The sequence below is a fragment of the Protopterus annectens genome, chromosome 15.part0, assembly GCF_019279795.1.
Source record: "Protopterus annectens isolate FY-2018-M chromosome 15.part0, PAN1.0, whole genome shotgun sequence".
NCBI lineage: Eukaryota > Metazoa > Chordata > Ceratodontiformes > Protopteridae > Protopterus > Protopterus annectens.
This window is the reverse complement of record NC_056749.1, coordinates 432,902,584-432,920,954: the sequence shown is the minus strand read 5'-3', so window position 1 is coordinate 432,920,954 and position 18,371 is coordinate 432,902,584.

Genomic DNA, 18,371 nt, shown 5'->3' with positions numbered 1-18,371 from the left:
TGGTGTAAATCCCTATCTCATTAAGTGGGTGGCCAACTGGTTCACCAATAGGACCCACAAGAAATAGGCACCTCCACCTCCAACAGCAGACCTGTCACTAGTGGTGTTCTTAAGTGGTCTATCCTGGGACTCCTACTGTTTGTCATCTACTTCTCAGAGGTCCAGGCACAGACAAAAGGCCTGTGGCTGACCAAGTTTTCAGGCAACTATAAGCTGGTTGCTGTCATTGACTACCCAGAGGATGTTACCATACTGTAAGACAGTCTCATAGGAACACATGACTGGTGCCAAATAATAAACAAAAAAGTACTTTTTAGTCTTTTCAGAGAGTCCATGCTGAAAAGATAGTGTTAAGCACTGGAATTAATAATACAATTTTACTTTGTCATCCATGAGGCCAAATTTCTTTTGAGGAATGTTTCATGCTATCCAGCAAGTTTCACTTGTTTTCAGTGAGATTTAATGAGGAATTTACATTTTTAGACATTTTGCAATGTATAAGGATTGCATTTCTCATAAAGTATTATATGTATGATTATTTTTTTAAGTGCAACATCCAGTAAAATATTGTTCGGCCAGTTTGCAGACTTTGGTTAAAGTGATTTGTCACTATTCTAACCTTCATGGTTGTTATGCCTCCTTCTATTAGTTTGTCAGGCTTGCTTCATGGTCTGCAATAATTTCCTCTTTTTTTCTGTATTTTTCATTGTGTGATTCTCTGTCTCATGTAAGTCACTGTGGAATGCCCTATGGCCTTTGATGTCAAGTGAGCGATTTTACTAAGGCTGAGAGTTCAGTGTAGGAAAGCATATCTACGGACTTGTGTGTTTTACTCTAGTGAGAACAGTGATGTCCAAGCTGCTGGTTTAACTCTTGATGTTGGAGTTCTGATGGGGCCCTTGTCCGAGCTCTAAATACATACAATGATGTGGCCCTTGTTTGAGCTCAGCAGAAAGTTCAGAGGACAGCTATGTTAATGTTAATAAGGCTGTGTGGCCTATTCCATGCCGTAGTAAAAGGCATTTGAGAAATAAAGAATAGTAGGGGTTGTACTAGGATATCATGGACATTTTTTACTGCTAATTACTAAATGAGATGGATATATCTATATATTTATATTGTTGACTGTATTACTTTCATTTTGTGGTCACGGTTACTATTCATTCACAGAGGTGCACTGTAGAGCCAGATCATGGTTAAATGGGGCCCTAGGCAAGTTAATGGACCAGTCCCTAACCACAACAGACACACACACACACACACACACACACACACACACACACACACACACACACACACACACACACACACACACACACACACACACACACACACACACACACACACACACACACACACACACACACACACACACACACACACACACACACACACACACATACACACACACACACACACACACACACACACACACACACACACACACACACATACACCCATATGCAGAATCATCCCACAGCCATTCCAGTGTCCCATTACTTGGTATTCCCCCATAGTTACCATAAACACTATTCAGACCTGTTACTTTGCATACTAAAAGTCTCACAATTAAAACAGACTTAGAATGAACAGTAGCAAACTTCTCTCCCTTGAAACTCACATTCATTGAAACTGCACTGAAACCCCCATTCAAAGAAAACGCATCTGACCAGTGGTGGAGCAAGTTTACCTTTGGGTTGTTTTCAAATCATGGCCCCTTGCGCACATTTTTAGCACCATGCGTACATGCATGAGTTCTTTAATTCACCCTCCTGATTGTATTACATTATATTCCTTATATAACAGAAAATGGCTTTGTTACAGTGAATTTTAAATCTGTAGTTTTAAATCTGTTTTCATTAAGCAATGAAACAAAATGTATGAAGCAATAAAGACAAAATTACTCAATTCAGAAAATTGCAGCCACAAAAAGGCCCCTCAAACTTCTGTCATTCCAATCTACCAACATTAGTCAATAAGCAGAATCTCTGCGGAAGTAAAAGTCATCTGAATAATTCCACATTAAAGAGAAATGTAACTAATGAATAGGCTTCTGCTGACAAAAAATTCTGCATTGCAGTGTTTCATCTACAAATTCGGTGCCTGCTGCCCTTGAAGAATAACTTGCCTGTGTTACATTAAAACAATTTTTTGTGCTGGTAATATTGCGATTAAGAATGGCTAGCAAATTGACAGCAGGTTTATAGTTACTGGGCATCTCATTCGAAGGAGGACAGATTCAGGAGTGCAGCACCCCCATCCATAATGCTGCACAGTAGTGTCAGCAATCAATTTACCAGTTGTGGAAAAAACAACTCAAAACTTTCTGCATCAAAAGCTAGTGGGCTACCTGTTGTGCCAATAACACTGAAAAACAGAGATCTGAAACTCTGTGACTGGCACTGACAGACTGTAATCCTCAGTGATTAACAAAAAAAAAAAAAGTAAAAGAGACCTGGCATCTGGTGTGGAGTTTTAAGGTACTTGCCTATGGTGAGGCTGTCAGCCCAGCCTGCTGGAATTTTGGAAATAATTCTATGTCATTTGTGAATATTAATATGATTTGTATACTTTTCTTACAACTGTAAGAAAACTATATGTTAAGTAGATATTACACTACTGGTGCAGAAGTGTGTGTTGAACTGTATGTTATGTACTGAGCTTCAATAATTTAACCACAGTGTACTCTACTGGAAAAGAAGAGAGTTAACTTGCAAACTCTATGAAAATAAGTGAATAGTTTCATGATTGTGTTTATCTCAGTTTCAAGGCAGCTAGGAGACACAATGTCTACAGCTAGAAGTTATTTCCATTGTCGGGAAAGAAAAATAATTACAGGCTTTAAATGTAAAAGTGTTTAACTGTTTTATGACTTCCAATTCTAGGCCAACTTCTGAGAGAGAAGTAGTTTTAACACAGAGGTGCTAAATTTTAGTTTCTGTTAGCCTGGAAACTGAAGGCAGGTGACAAGAGTGATGTCATCCAGCTGACCCAGCAGTAATGTTTTGATATTAATTTGGGAACTCTGTCAAAGACTGCATTTTGTGTCTTGTCTTGGGTCTGAAAACATCCTCTCATCAGCACTTCTGCCTTCCTAATAGTAAGTACTAGATTTCAGTAATCTCTCTTAGAGACAGGAATTTAATAAGATTAGTTTAGATGTTTGATGTATTCATGTGAGACTGTCCTGCAATGTTGTTTTAAAATATTTCCTGTGATTCTGAACTCTGTTGTCACTGTGCTGAGTCACTGAATATTATTATTTATTATTAAATATATTTAAACCTTTTAATTGTGGCTAGTTTGTTTAGAGATGTTTAAGCTCTTAGAGTACTGGCATGTGTGTTTGGTGACACTGTATAAGCCACTCCTAAATAGCCATAAAAGTCTTCAACACACTTATCATTTGGATAATAGTAGCATCACACAGTAGGATTGGTCGCCCTTTGGTAAGAGCCTTATAGTAGCTGATAAGTAAGGGTGGTTGGTGGCAGCAATTACTACCTTATATTCTGGGCATAAGGGGGCATAGCTAGTGAACCTGTGCCAGCCTTCCTCAGGAGTGTATGTGAGTTTATATATAAATCAAATCTCAAAGTGTGAGTGTGTGCGTGTCAGCTACTTGGGCAGAGACACAAAGCACTGGTTGGACAGACAGGGTGCTGGAGGTTTTGGCTTGACCACTCAGCTGAGATCTTAACCCTAAAGCTGTGCCAGTGGGGAGTCTTATTGGGGATCTGGAGAAAGAGGGAGAAACCAGCCCCAGACTGACTGTGGTCTTAAGGGAAATTGTACTTTACTGTGTGTGCACTTCTCATCCTCCCAATGTGCAAGTCCCACACTGGTGCTAGTGGTGAGGATTGAAACTCCTTGATTAGTGGGCCAGTGCAGGGGCATTGCATATGAATTGGTTAGCAATGGTGGGATAGCCACATCACATATTAATTGGGTGATAGTAGTGAGTTAGCCATATCACCTATCGATTGGCTTGTAGTGGTGTGGATATTGAATTCCTGTAGTTTGCGTACAGTGATCACTGAAGGTGTTTGTACTCTTAATCAGCCATGCAATGAACATTCAGAGCTCATATCACAATTTTTTTATTTTGTTTGTTAGCTTAGGTAGCCAGTGAGAGCAGGCAAGCATGTCAGCAGAGGAGTATGGCAAGCTGACAAGGAAACAGTTGGCTGAGATGTGCCAAGCTAAAGGACTGGTGCATGCCAACCTGACTAAAGCAGACTTGGTTGCAGCTTTAGTCACAGCTACATCAGAGTATTGCAACCAGTAGGACAATCAGACTAGCTGTGGAGAATGTTCAACTCTCGTAAAGTGGACATCTCAACCTTTCCACAGAGGATTTAAAAATTCATCTGGAGTTAAAGAGACTTGAGTTGGAGGCCAACCATTTGGCAATAGAAGCAGCAGAAAGACTGAGACACCTGGAAGCTGAGGAGAAGGAGAGGCAGAGGCAACATGAATAGGAGATGCTGATTCTTCGCCAAAGTCATGTAGGTAATGGGGAAGGGAGTAACCAAACCTCAGACACAACAAAGGTCTGTAAATTTCTTCCACAATTTACAAAGGGAGACAATTTTGATTGCTTCATTCATATGTTTGAGTGGGTATGTAAACAGTATAATGTTGGCCAAGGGCTATGGGTATAGTTCCTGACTGACCCCCTTACTACATGGTAAAGCTGTAACTGATCTTTCCAAATTATCTGATGCTGATTGTTTTAATTATAATGTTGTAAACAACTGTTTGCTAGAATGTTTTAAGTTAACACCTGAAGCTTATAGAAAAAAAGTTTTGTGAGCATAGACGCAAAGCAGATGAAAGTGTGTGAATATGTTGCTGAACTAAGCAGTTATTTTCATAGGTGGGTGAGTGGATGACAGGTCACCACTTTTGAAGGGCTGGCATACGTTTTGGTAAGGGAACAAGCCCATAGCACTTTGCATGAGGACATGAGATTCTGGTTAGCTGATAGACAATGTACTACTTAAATGAGTTGGGGAAGAAAAGAGACCTATACCTAGCAAGCAGGGCATCAGTGCACGGGAAGAGACACCCAGTGCTGCTCATGAGTCTAAGGGAACCCATGGTGGGCAACCCAGACTACCCCAACAGAGTCTGTCAGTAGCAAGGGAAGCCACTGGTCCAGGTACACATCCAGAACCAAGGATTAAATGTTTTAAATGCAACCAGTGGAGCCATGCAGTATACAGATGTTCATGGAGACAAGGTGGGGAACAAAAGGTGGGAGAGCCAGTAAGTGGAAATGACAAAATACCAACAATAGATTGTTTTGAGACAAGAAGGGTATAAACTACCACAATAAGTTATATCCTCTCTTAGTGAATGGGAATCTGACCTAACCATTGTAAAGCCTGCAATGGTTACAGAGGAGCACTACGTGCTTGGATAGTCTACTCCAGTCAGAGCTTTAGGAGGGACCCCATTCCAAATACCTTTGGCTAGGGTTCACCTTGAATGGAAGTGTGGAAAAGGAAGCCAGAAAATAGGTGTTTCTGAAGATATCCCTGCTGCAGATGTCCAAATAACCAATGATTTTGATAATGCAGTACCATGTGTGCATACAGTTACACACAGTCAGGTTTGGAGACAAGCATGTGGGACTGGTAGCCTGGGGGAGACAAGCTCTAAGAGTACTGGCATATGTGTTTGGTGACATTGTATAGGCCACTCTTAAATAGCCTTAAAAGTCATGGACACACTTAACATTTGGATAATAGTAGCATCACACAGGATTGGTTACCCTTTGGTAAGGGCCATATAGCAACTGATAAGTAAGGGTGGTTGGTGGCAATGATTACTACCTTACAGTCTGAGCAGAAAGGGCATAGCTAGTGAACCTGTCCCTGCCATCCCTAGGAGTGTCTTTGTGTTTGTATATAAATCAAATCTCAAAGTGTGAGTGTGTGTGAACTACTTGGGTAGGGACAGAAAGCATTGGTTTGACAGCGAAGGTACTGGAGGTTTGGTGGACCACTCAGCTGAGATTTTAACACTATAGCTGTGCCAGTGGGGAGTCTTATTGGGGATCTGGAGAAAGAGGGAGAAACCAGTACTAGACTGATCGTGATCTCTGTGGCGTCTTAAAGGAAAGTGTATTTGACTGTGTGTGTACTTGTCATCCTCCCAATGTGCATATCCCTCACTTGTGCTAGTGGTGAGGATTGAGGCTACTTGATTACTGGGCCAGTGCAGGGCCATCACATCTACTTATAATTATTAAGTTTCAGGATTTGACTCTGAGTAGAGTCACTGAACTAGACAGTGCCACTAAGCAGGGAATTTTACATACACACAACCTCTGTCTGTGCACTCACAAGCATGGATCTGTACCCTGACTGTGTATATCTAGACAGTATCATTCCATTCTATATATACATGTATTGCATCCATGTGGGTTCAGGTGTTACTAGCTTCTAAATCTCACACTTTTAGTGATGTTAGGACATTCTCCTAATGAGGAGGTTTCTGGGGTTTATGGAAAGGAAGTTCTCTCATAAGGTCCTAATGCTTGCTGTGTTTACAGATCCTGCAATTGTTTTTTTTTTTTTTTTGACTTACTAAATATTTTTATTTTATTTTTATAGCAAAGCAGGGGACCACAGACAACTTTGGGCCCCTCAGCAAACACATCTCTGGCTGTGGAGTTCTGTTGACTTTGGAAATATTTTAAGTGACACTAGTGTGTGTCTGGGTAAAGTGTTTGACTTTTGTATGTACAAGAGAAGTTAATGAATAGCAATGCTCTGTCTGAAAATTAGTTATAGATATGAAATTAGAAATGAGAACAGTAATGATCCTCAGAGAAGCTCTGTGTAACATGTTATTACACACACACACACACACACACACACACACACACACACACACACACACACACACACACACACACACACACACACACTCACAGTTGCTCTTTAACAAGAGAATGAAATTGTATGCATTGCTTAAATTCTTCTGCATGTAATGTGAACTGCTTTCCCATTTTAATTTCTGACGCAAATTTAGTCAGAAATTGTAGGACGTGTGTGTATTGCAGTTTATGAGGGAACAAAGGCTTATTCCTGAAACTATTTGGAGGATGATTGAGGTTGGAATGATAGTGGCAGTTTTGGGAGTATATTATGGAGATAGACCACAATGTGGACATGGGAGTCAGGGACATTTTGCAATATTGTAAACAGTTAAGAAGTAGACACAGCAAAACTAAAATCAAATATTGGCTTAGATACCTAAAAACAATATATAAATGAACAACTATTTCCACAGAAAAAACACAGTGTACATTCCTTTTCTAAAAATGAAGCACAATAAGCCTAGCATCAGTGCCACACATGGATATAGCTTATTTCCCCACTGCTCAAAGCTAACGGTAACTCTGTGAGAAGTACTGCTGTGTGAACTAAAAGATCAAGTGGTCAGTTTAAAAAGTGAATGTGACTGTATTTGCATTGTTTTTATTTTATCACAGTTGAAACACATTGGAAAGAATAAGTCTCCGAAAATAACCCTCCATAATTCAATATTTGCAGCTCTTCTCCAGCACTGTTATCTACCATGATATAATGCTGGGGGTGGAGTTTCACGGAAAATTATATTTCAGAATACCGACAGAAGTTTTGCCTTGACAGATTTGGCTAGGAAATAAATAATTCCACCACAGAAAAAAACACATAACTATTACCTTTACAGTTAAGCAATAGTGCTGCAGTCTATGAAAAATAAAACCAGATCATTAAAAAAAAGTGTGACAAATCACTTTAAGCATTTCCTCTTCTTATGGGTAGCTATATGTTACAGTTATAATGATTTTGTTTCTTGATATATTTAGTCAGTTTATCTTTGTGCAGTATGCACTCAGTAACTTAAAACTCATAGAACATTAGGACACCCTTTTAAAATACTTAATACCCCAAATTTGTGATTCAATCAGCAATGTGCAGAGGAATCAAGTCCCTTCTCTATTCAGGTCATAGGTGCTTCCTTCCTGTATGCAGAGTAATTAGCCTTTGTTTACTTATTCTTATTCTTTTTTTACCCTGTTCTTAAATGGTTTATCTTTGACTATCTTTGTCTGTGTATTGAAATCCTAACTTCTTCAGATAGGCATAACTAACAAGAGAGAGTTGAGATGTCAGTCAGTAATGGAAGTGCTTCTACTTGAATATAACAAGATGTGCACTGGTTGTTTGTTGTTTTTGTTACAGTTTGTTGTATTTGTACACAAAATATTTGCATGTTAATCCAATCTTTGGCATGATGACAAGACTTGTCAGAGAAAATATTTGTCATTTAAATATTATATAAAACATTCACTTTATTTTTATTTTTTATCTTTTTATACATGCTGCTTGCCAAACATCAGTCTTTCAGTGACTGTACTGGCTTATTTATTCCATTTTGGCGAGAGTCAGATGTGGGACACAATCCTGCTGAAAGCCATTAGGATTTTCTACTTATTTGTAGCTTACATATCCCAACACAGCCTGATTATTGCACCTCACATCACTGCTGACCTAATGCATGCATGTTGTCATATGGCTATAACATGGCCCTTAAAGGTGCCTGCTGTTTCTTAGATCCTCCCTGATCTTCAGGGCTGTAGAAGACTGAGTCGCCTTCCCTTCCCTGTAGGCTAGATGAGATGGCAGCAGCCCTTCTCTTCCACTCTCTTTGCCTAGCTGCTTCATCTTGGATACTAACTGATACTGAGCTGGCTAGGTTACACTGAATGCCTTGTCCCTCTATGTCACAGAGCTGGCTTTATTCTAATAATTAAAATTTACCAAGCTTCCTTGAAAACCAGTAAAGCATTTAAGTGCTGTCAAGCAGACAGCAGAAGACCTCTCACCTTATTTGTAGGGGACAGATTTTAAATGTACTTCTAATTCACTTAATAGTACAACATTTTTGCATAAATATGTCATATTCTGAACAATAAGATACATAAAACTCTAATATTAACCATTGTGAATGAATGCAATCATCTGTGATTTACCAGCAAAAAAAATAAATAAATAAAAATACAATGGACAGAGCACAAATATGAGACAAACTAAGAAATAGTTTAGAAGTAAGTTAGCTGGCAGTGACTAAAGTGTTTGACTTTCAGTCTCAGCTCTCTGCCAGCCAGCAGTGACACCTTTGGTAGTCACTAGTGTGTGAACCGATTGCGACATCCTCCCAAGCACTGTTTTGATCGGTTCTTGCACTAGAGAAGTACTTAACAAGTTTATCTTGTTCCTTGCTTTTGGAGCATAATCACACCTCTCCATGCACTATACACTTTTAGTTTATATTATCTTTTGTTTTGTGCTGGTCTAACATTGAACAAGTGTTGTGAATGACATTTGCTTAAACTAACTCATCATTGACCATTAAGCAAGTATCCATGAATTCTCCTGGGATTTTTTGTCTGCAATCTTCTGATGTCTTATTTTAAATGCATGGTATGCAGAAAGGGAACATATGAATTCAGCATTTTGTTAAACTGTCCTGATGGACTGCAGTTGATTGGCAAGTAAGACCACGTGATATCTCAGACAAAGTAAGTTAATAAGTTAAGCAGACCAAAGAAGTTTATATTTAGAAACTATCACAGCAGATAAAGAATCAGCATTCACTTATACAAACATCTGTAAAAAAACTATACTTCACACTTAATAATCTTATCTATAGATCTGTCCAGCAGAAATCCAATAATTAGGATTAGATTATTTCATTGATTTGATCTTTGGTCATATTTCGGTTTTATTTTTAGGACTTAATGAAGGTTCTGTCATCTGTGTAAGATGGGGACAAACAAGTTCTCAATGGACAAACATTTTTTGTGAAGGAAGTAATGTTAAAAGTGTGATGTCCCTCACTCTGGGCCAGTAATCAAGGAGCCTGAATCCTCACCACTGACTCTGAAGAGGGAAGTTCACTCAGAACAAAAATGGATACACCCAGTATTTCTAGATGCAGCTCTCTGCATTAAGCACAATTTCCCTTAAGAGCACACAGGGAACATGCTCAGTCCTGGGTCTGGATTTCTCTATCTTTCTCCTTCCAAGTCTCCAATAAGACTAATCACTCCAGAGCTATAGAGTTGAGACCTCAGTTGAATGTCCAAGACAAGTTTTCCACAACTCTGTGAAACCAGTGTTAAGTGCCCCTGCTCCAAGCAGCTGACACACACACTCTTTGAGATGTTATTTTTACAAACACACACACACACACACACACACACACACACACACACACACACACACACACACACACACACACACACACACACACACACACACACACACCCTCCTGGGAAAAGGCTGGCACAGATTTACTAGCTATTCCCCCTTTTGCCCAGACTATAAGGTAGTTACACTATCACCAGACACTCCAAATCCATCTACTCTAAGACTCTTGCAAGGGTATCCAATTATACTGAGTGAAATTAGTATTAACACAAATAGTAGTTTGACCAACAGCAAGGCTTCCAGGAGAGGCCAGAGCTGTCACCAAATATATTCAAGTACTGGCAGAAATTAAAATATTCTCTAAAAGACCAGCCACAATGAAAATGTAAATATATTTGATAAATGTATTTGATAATAAATAAGAAAAGAACATGAAAATATTAAATATCTATTTACAGTAAACCCCAGAGTTTCAGCCATAGGAAATATTACAACACAGATGAATAGATTCATACACATACAGAAAACAGTACTTAACTAATCTCAGTATATTTTCCTGACTGATCTAAAGAATTACTTTTCCTGATCACTTGGCAAGATGAAAAAAGTCAATGTCTTGATATAATCTTGAAGTAGGTGAAGGGTCCTTCTTTGTCAGGTTCCAAAAACAGACTGACATGAGACTTCAGTCTCACCTAGTATTACAATATAATTTTTAGTGATGGATTACAGAACATCAAATACATCTGGTCATCTGACTTCTGGCTCCCATGCTGCCCCTTTGCTAGAAGCTGTCAGAATATAGCAGATATGTGTCAATAATAGACACACAAAGAGCCTTGCTAAGATCTGCTACAGTTCCTGGAAGTCATAAAACAATTGTAAAACTCCACCCTTCCAGAGTAGCAATTAGCTCACCTCAAAGACAATGCAGACAGCTTCCTAGTACAGACTTTTTGTCTATGGCTGCATTGAGAAACGTAAGATACAATTGTTATGGCCTAAACCAAGCAATTTAATTTCAAACTATTCAAAGTTAGGTGGATTGAGATTAACCTCTTCTGTCTCAGTATCTTCTGTTAAAACATATGCATTTAAACAATTACAATAATATATGTGTATTTCTTTATCTGTTCAGTAGGGCACACTGTTAGTACATTTTTAACATACGCAGCTTTACAAATACATTTTCCACACAAGTACTGATATAAATCAGTTTGATATACAAATGACTTATAATTCTTTACAAAATTTCAGGTAGCTGTGCTGGCATATGTTACACATCCACTGCCCTACTTCTCCTGGCATAGCTGGCAATACCTCACATCACCACAAAAAAGCATAATTAAAGCTAGTAGACTAATATTTCTTTTTCTAACCTGTACCTTTAACCATAAAAACAAATTTAATTAAAGAATAGCAATTTCTCTCATTCATTTTATACGAATGCAAAGATAGACACCTCTTTCAGAAGCAACATATTTACTGCTAATTAAGCATATAAAGGTTTTACAAAGATAATACAGACCAGATTTAATGCTAGAACAGTAGATTAAGTGATTAATGTCAAGCACATGCAGCCATGTCATAAATAGCAGAAGAACAAATAGATGAAGATTTTTACTGTAACATATACTGTGTGATCACCTCTGCGTATGAGATCTACAAGGGAATAAGTCAGTAATAATGTATCAAAAGACTCTTTTGTGTTATCAAGAATTATTTAAGATTTAGAGGATGTGATAGTAAGAAGCAATATGTCATGATAAGTAATGAGGTTCAAATGTCTAGACTAAAAAAAAAGATTGGAATGCTGTGATCAAAATGATTAATGGCCAGTTTTAACCAAGTGAAGGAGAAGAATGGCAGGAAAAAGAATGTTTGGAAGTCAGGGAGGCACAGAAAAAAATGTGTTAAGGAGTCTTCCTAGCAAATAATAATCTTTGTATTTAATAGGAATCAGTCTCAGCCAGTATAGGTTCATAGGTTCATAGGTTCATACTAGGCTATCTGCCCTAGGGCATTTATAAGCCTAGCCAGAATGTGTTTGACTTTCGCCACCCATTTTAAATTAATTTTGCTCTGCCCTTTTTCGAGGTTAGTATACTGTGCCTCTGTCTAACAGTGACACAGAAGTGATACCCGGGGTAAACCTATGATCTCCCATCCACTCATCAAGATTCCTCTTGAAGAGAGTCAATGAGGGACTCTGCCTAACCTGCACTGGGATTTTATTCCAGAGTGAAGGGAGCCTCTGGGTTATGAATCTGTCCCTCCAGCATGTCCTATTTATTTCAGTGCTGAGGTTCAAGTCTCGAGCGTAGCTCGATGGGATTTGGATTTTCTGAGGTGCAGCATGTCCATTAATTCCGGGTTGGACATGGCTTTATACGTCAGGCACAGATCGCCTCTGAACAGACGGTATGCCACTGAGTAGAGCTGGAGTTTCTTTAACCGGGCAGCATATGGCATCTGTTTGAGCCCTTTGATCCTCTTGGTGAGGTACTTTTGGGGTCTTTCCAGTTGCTGCAGGTGTCTGGTAAGGTACATCCCAAAAGGAGCATTGTACTCGATTATGGGCCTGATGAGGGATGAGTAAAGAGGCACGATGACCTCCCCTGATCTAGATGTGAATCCCTTCATGATTAGGTGGGCTATATAAAATGTTTTTCTAACCACTTTGGCTATGTGGTTGTCAAATGAGAGATTGCTATCAACTTGGGTCCCCAGGTCCCTAATTACTTCTTTGTGGGCACTTTGTTTTTGCCAAAGGGGATGACTATACACTTTTTGGCATTTAGCTTGAGGCCATGACTCTGGCACTAGTTGTCTGTTTCTATGAGGCCCTTTTGGAGGATGCTTGTGTCGGCTGGAGAGTCGATTATGGCGCCCAGTTTGCAGTCATCTGCGAACTTGGTCAGCCACAGTCCTTCCATGTTGGCCTGTACCTCCAAGAAATATATACCGAACAAGAGAGGTCCCAGGACTGAGCCTTGTGGGACACCACTTGTAACTGGTTTGGAGTCTGACATGGCTCCAGCAATTCTAACCATGTGGGTTCTGTCCTTGAGCCAGTTTGCAATCCATCTAGTGACATAGGGGTTTATATTTAAGCTGGTGAGCTTATCTATAATGCCCGAGTGGGGTATTGTATCGAAGGCTTTTGCGAGGTCCAGGTAGGCTGTGTGGACCACCTTCCCTCGTCAATGGCCTTGGTGACTGTTTCAAAGAAATCAACCAGGTTTAAGAGGCAGGATCTGCCCTTAACAAAGCCAAACTGGGTAGGATCCAGTGTCTGTAGGTCCCCAATATCTTTATTTATGAGGTCCATGATGATCCTTTCCATAGCTTTGCAGACCAAGCTAGTCAGGCTTATGGGGCGATAGTTTCCAGGATCCATTGAGGCACCACCTTTATGGAGAGGGACCACTGTTGCTGCACGCCACTCTTTGGGCACATATCCTGTAGTAAGGCTGAGATTGAACAGTAGTTTTATGTTTGGGTTTAGCTCTTCTTGGAGTTCATGTAGGATGCAGCCGGGACACTGTCTGGTCCCGTTGATGCTGTGTTTTTGCTTTGGAGCGCGGCTCTTACCTGAGCATCTGAGGTGTCAGGGGGGCAGCACTCTGCTGGGATAGATATTTGCCCTTTTGGTGGGGGGGGGAGAAGTTTGCGCTGAACCTGTCAGCTAGGATGTTGGCAATGTCTGTGGGTTCAGTGTATTTTTTGTCATTTTGGACTAATTCTGAGCATATCTGGGAATTACCACCCAGGTTCCTAACATAACTAAAGAAAGCCTTGTGATTATCCTTAGTGCCCTGTGCAATTTTTCTCTCAAAGCTGGCCTTAGACAATTTTATGAGTGCCCGTAGTTTTTTGCTAATACTGATCAGTGATGCCTTCCCTTTTTGGGATTTTGCTCTATCATTTAGTAGCTTCCTCCTTCTATTGTATAGTTTGTTTATGGCTGGGGTCCACCAGACAGGACGTCTGCCTTTGGAGGATTGTGTCTTGGTTTTATTTGGGATCGCATGATCCATGCATTCATGAAGGTGTTCATAGAATGCGTTTATAAAGGATTCTCTGGTCTGGGCCGTATTTTCCACAGGCCCGGGGGCTTTGAAGGATTCCACCTCGGTTTTGAGGAGTGTGAAATTTGTTTTAGAGAAGTTTTTCACTGTGGTTTTCTGGGCAGGGGGTGGGGTCGGGATGTGAATATCCAGTGAGATTAGTTTATGGTCTGATCTTACCAGTGAGGGATACACTTCTGGTCTGGAGCATAGAGTCCCCATGTTGGTGATGATCAGGTCCAGTATGTTTTCTCCTCTTGTGGGAGTGGTAACAAGTTGTTCCATAGCATTTGAGTTTATAAATTCTAGGAACCTTTGGGCTAGGGTGTTGGAGCTAGAGTAATGCTACCAGTCTATGTTTGGGTAGTTGAAGTCACCCAATATAATGGTGTTTGGAGAGACCTTCATATTTTCCAGTGTTCTCAGGAAGGCCGAGTGGGGTTCCTGGGTTTGGGAGGGTGGTCTGTAGCAGGCTATAAACTGGAAGGCAGTTTTACCCACTGTTAGTTGCACATGGATAGTCTCTGATGCTTTGTGCTTTGCCACCAACCTGGAGGTGTGAGTATCTTTGATGAATATCGATACTCCCCCTCCTTTTGTGGTCCGATCTAAGTTTTGGGGCCGAAAAGCATGGTATGAGGTATAACCTGGTAGTGCTGGGGTGCTCTCGGGAGCCCGGAACCAGGTTTCTGTTACTGCACAGATATCGATGTTCTCCATGCTAAGGAGAGTTTCGAGTGCGTGCATCTTGAGGTTTAGACTTCTGGCATTGAGTAGCATTACTCTTAGTTTCTTATCCCTTGTGATACCTATGGAGGTGGGTTTGTCTTTTGAGCCTTGCCTAAAAAAGGCACTATGGGGTTAGCTAGAGCCTTTGCCAATATCCGAAAGCCCAGGGGTGACAGGTGCAAGCCGTCCCTAGCGAAGCATTGTGGCTTGTCGAGCATATCATCCCAAGCTGACAGGCATTGGATCCCCTTTGAATGACACCAGTACTTAAGCCAATTGTTGAAATTGATCATCTTGTCTTCATATTGTGGCATCATTCTTGGTGAGGGTAAGATGCTACTCAAGGTCAGGGTCATACCGGCCTGGGCTACATGCTCAGAGAGCTCCTTTATGTCTCTTTTCATGTAGTCCAGGGAGGTACGTCTCAGGTCATTCACACCAACATGGACAATGACTGAGTCATATTTGTACTTGCCTTGGAGTGACCTGAGTGCTTGTGTTATGTGGCGGATCCTAGCACCCGACAGGCTGCTCACTGTGACCCTCTCCTTGTTCAGCCTGGTAAGCGGGACATCAGTGTGCCTGACGATAGAGTCACCTATTACAAGTGTATCAGGTGTGTTGTTTAGTCTTAAGGGCTGTTCAACCATGTTCAAGTTTGAGGGGAAGGATAATATAATGTCTAACTTGTTACTGCTAATGTTACAGCTATTGGCTGCTACAATGGGGTATAGCATATGGCTGGGATAGGCATGCCTTCTACTGGTTGTTTTGGTTTGTTTATAAAGATGACAAGACAGACTGTGACAGTACTCCATAGCTGGGTGTAAGTAAGTTAGACTATGCTATCAGAAGGGTGTTGGTGATCACATAACCAAACTATAACCAGTCACCCACCTCTGCTATCCATTTGTATAATGTACTTTACCCAAACCAAGCCATGGGATATCAATAATTTAAAATGCTTTTTATTTATTTCTTCTATATTATGTCTACTTTTTAATGGTATTTAAAATGAGTATAGAAACTTATTGTTCCACACAGGAAAAAAAACATTCTGTCCAAAAGTGTTTTTTTCCTGGCTGCTTTTTAAATGCATTGTAGACCTTTACCTATAAATGTAATAGCTGAACATGAATTTGCAAAAAATAAAATTAGACATAATGCATAACACTATTCTGTCCTTCAAGCATCACATCCACTACCTCATTTCTGCAAACTTATTTATACTTTCCTGTATTTTTTAATTACCAATGTTTTTGCTGAATTTCAGTAAACATGCTTTGCTTAAAAAGAATATAATACAAAGCAAAAAAGTCACACTTATTTCATCTTAGTGTACATACGACTCTTGTAAACTATAATAATTTTAGTCAAGTGGTGGAACTCCACAGTCGTCTATCTCTGGCATCAATTTTAACATGAAATGCTCTGAAATATGGATGATCTGTTCTTACATTTGTTGTTTACAGAAAAAGTTCTGGCTAATCATCCTAAAATGCTTTTTTTGTTCAAGAAACTATAAACAGGATCCCATGTCAGGAACTGCTTTAGGCAATATCTTCTTTTGTGTTTTCATAGCATTTAACTACTTGCTAGGGTGGAGCTGACCATGCAGACTTCAGCACTAGCTGTACTTTACAAGCAAAATTTATCTCAGCTATCTGTTTCAGTTGTGTTTAGTTGTAAATCATATAGCTGATGTTCCAGTATAATGACTAAAGTGTTCATCATTTTGAGTTTATTTACACAAAAAAATAAAAATAGTTCCAAAATTAACAGCTAAATAATATTAAAAATATGATAATAAAATCTCTCTCTCTCTCTCTCTATATATATATATATATATATTTATGAATCACATTCTTCTTGTCTACCTATATGTACTTTGCTAGCATTGAGGTAGGTTGTCTTTATCAGCCTGTATAGATTATATTTACCCCTTTGTTGTTATACCTATACCTTAACATTGTTTAAACCACATGTTTGGGGTATATATTTTGTACCTAGGTAGCATGGAGTCAGGTAGTCTGCACTTGCTTGCATAGGTTATACATCTTTTCCTTTTTGGTGTCACACATATATTATACATTTTCAAACTACACTTTGTGTTGTATACACCTTTAATTGCAGTTTTTCTGCAACGATGAGGATGTGACATCACTAATTGTTTTTATGAAGGTTTTTAAAAGGTTGAACTTTTTGTTTTTTTAAATGCTGATGAAGCTTCTGTTTTTTCAGGGGCGAAAAACGCTGTTTTACTATTTGGAATAAAGTGCGTTTTCATTTTTACCTTTGGCTTCTTGGGACATAGTTTTTTGTTTTTTCAAGAGTTTAAGTTCCTTTTTCTTAGTTTTTATATATATATATATATATATATATATATATATATATATATATATATATATATATTGAGACAGAGAGAGAGATATGGGCCTGTTTCTAAATTTCTAAGTTTCAAAACATTGAATTTCTTATGGTCGAGACTATAAGATCAAAGTTTTGAAACTTCAAAATGTAAATAAAAAAATAAGAAAATCTTTTTTTCTTTTTCTTTTTTCTTTTTTTTTTTTTTTTACATTTTTGCAGAGGGGAAAGCCCCAGTGTACCCCCACCCCCCCCTGCTAATTAAATATAGCAACTCTGAGATCGCACTAACGTCAACTTTCTTTCAACGAATAAACACATTACCAAAATTCACATAGCGGACACCAAACTGAAAGTGCAGTTCAATGAATATATATTTATGTATGTATGTATGTATGTATATATATATATAGATATATATATATATATATATATATATATATATATATATATATATATATATATGGTTCCACTTTGAATCATTGAATGTTCAGAACATCGACGTTCTGATCATCGACACCAGAACATCATCATAAATATATATATGTATATATATATATATATATATGTTGTTGTCTTTCGGCTTTTCCCAGTTAGGGGTCTCCACAGCAGAACTCTGGTCTGCTAATGATTGGCAGTAGAGTTTCACGGTGCCGAGTTGCCAGCTCGACGCCCAAACTTCAACAAAGGCACGCCCATTCACGCATGTTTTTCAGAACGTCATTCGACCTGTGGGGAGGACATGCAGACTCCACACAGAAGACACTCCCCGCACACTAGCTGAGAATCGATTGGGAGAACCTCTTGCTGTGAGGCAACAACGCTACCGCTGCACCACCGCGGAACATATACATATATATATATATATATATATATATATATATATATATATATATATATATATATATATATATATATATATATATATATATATATATGGGTCTACTTTAGAATTAAATATTAGTCGACCATCATTTAAAAGGCTGAGATG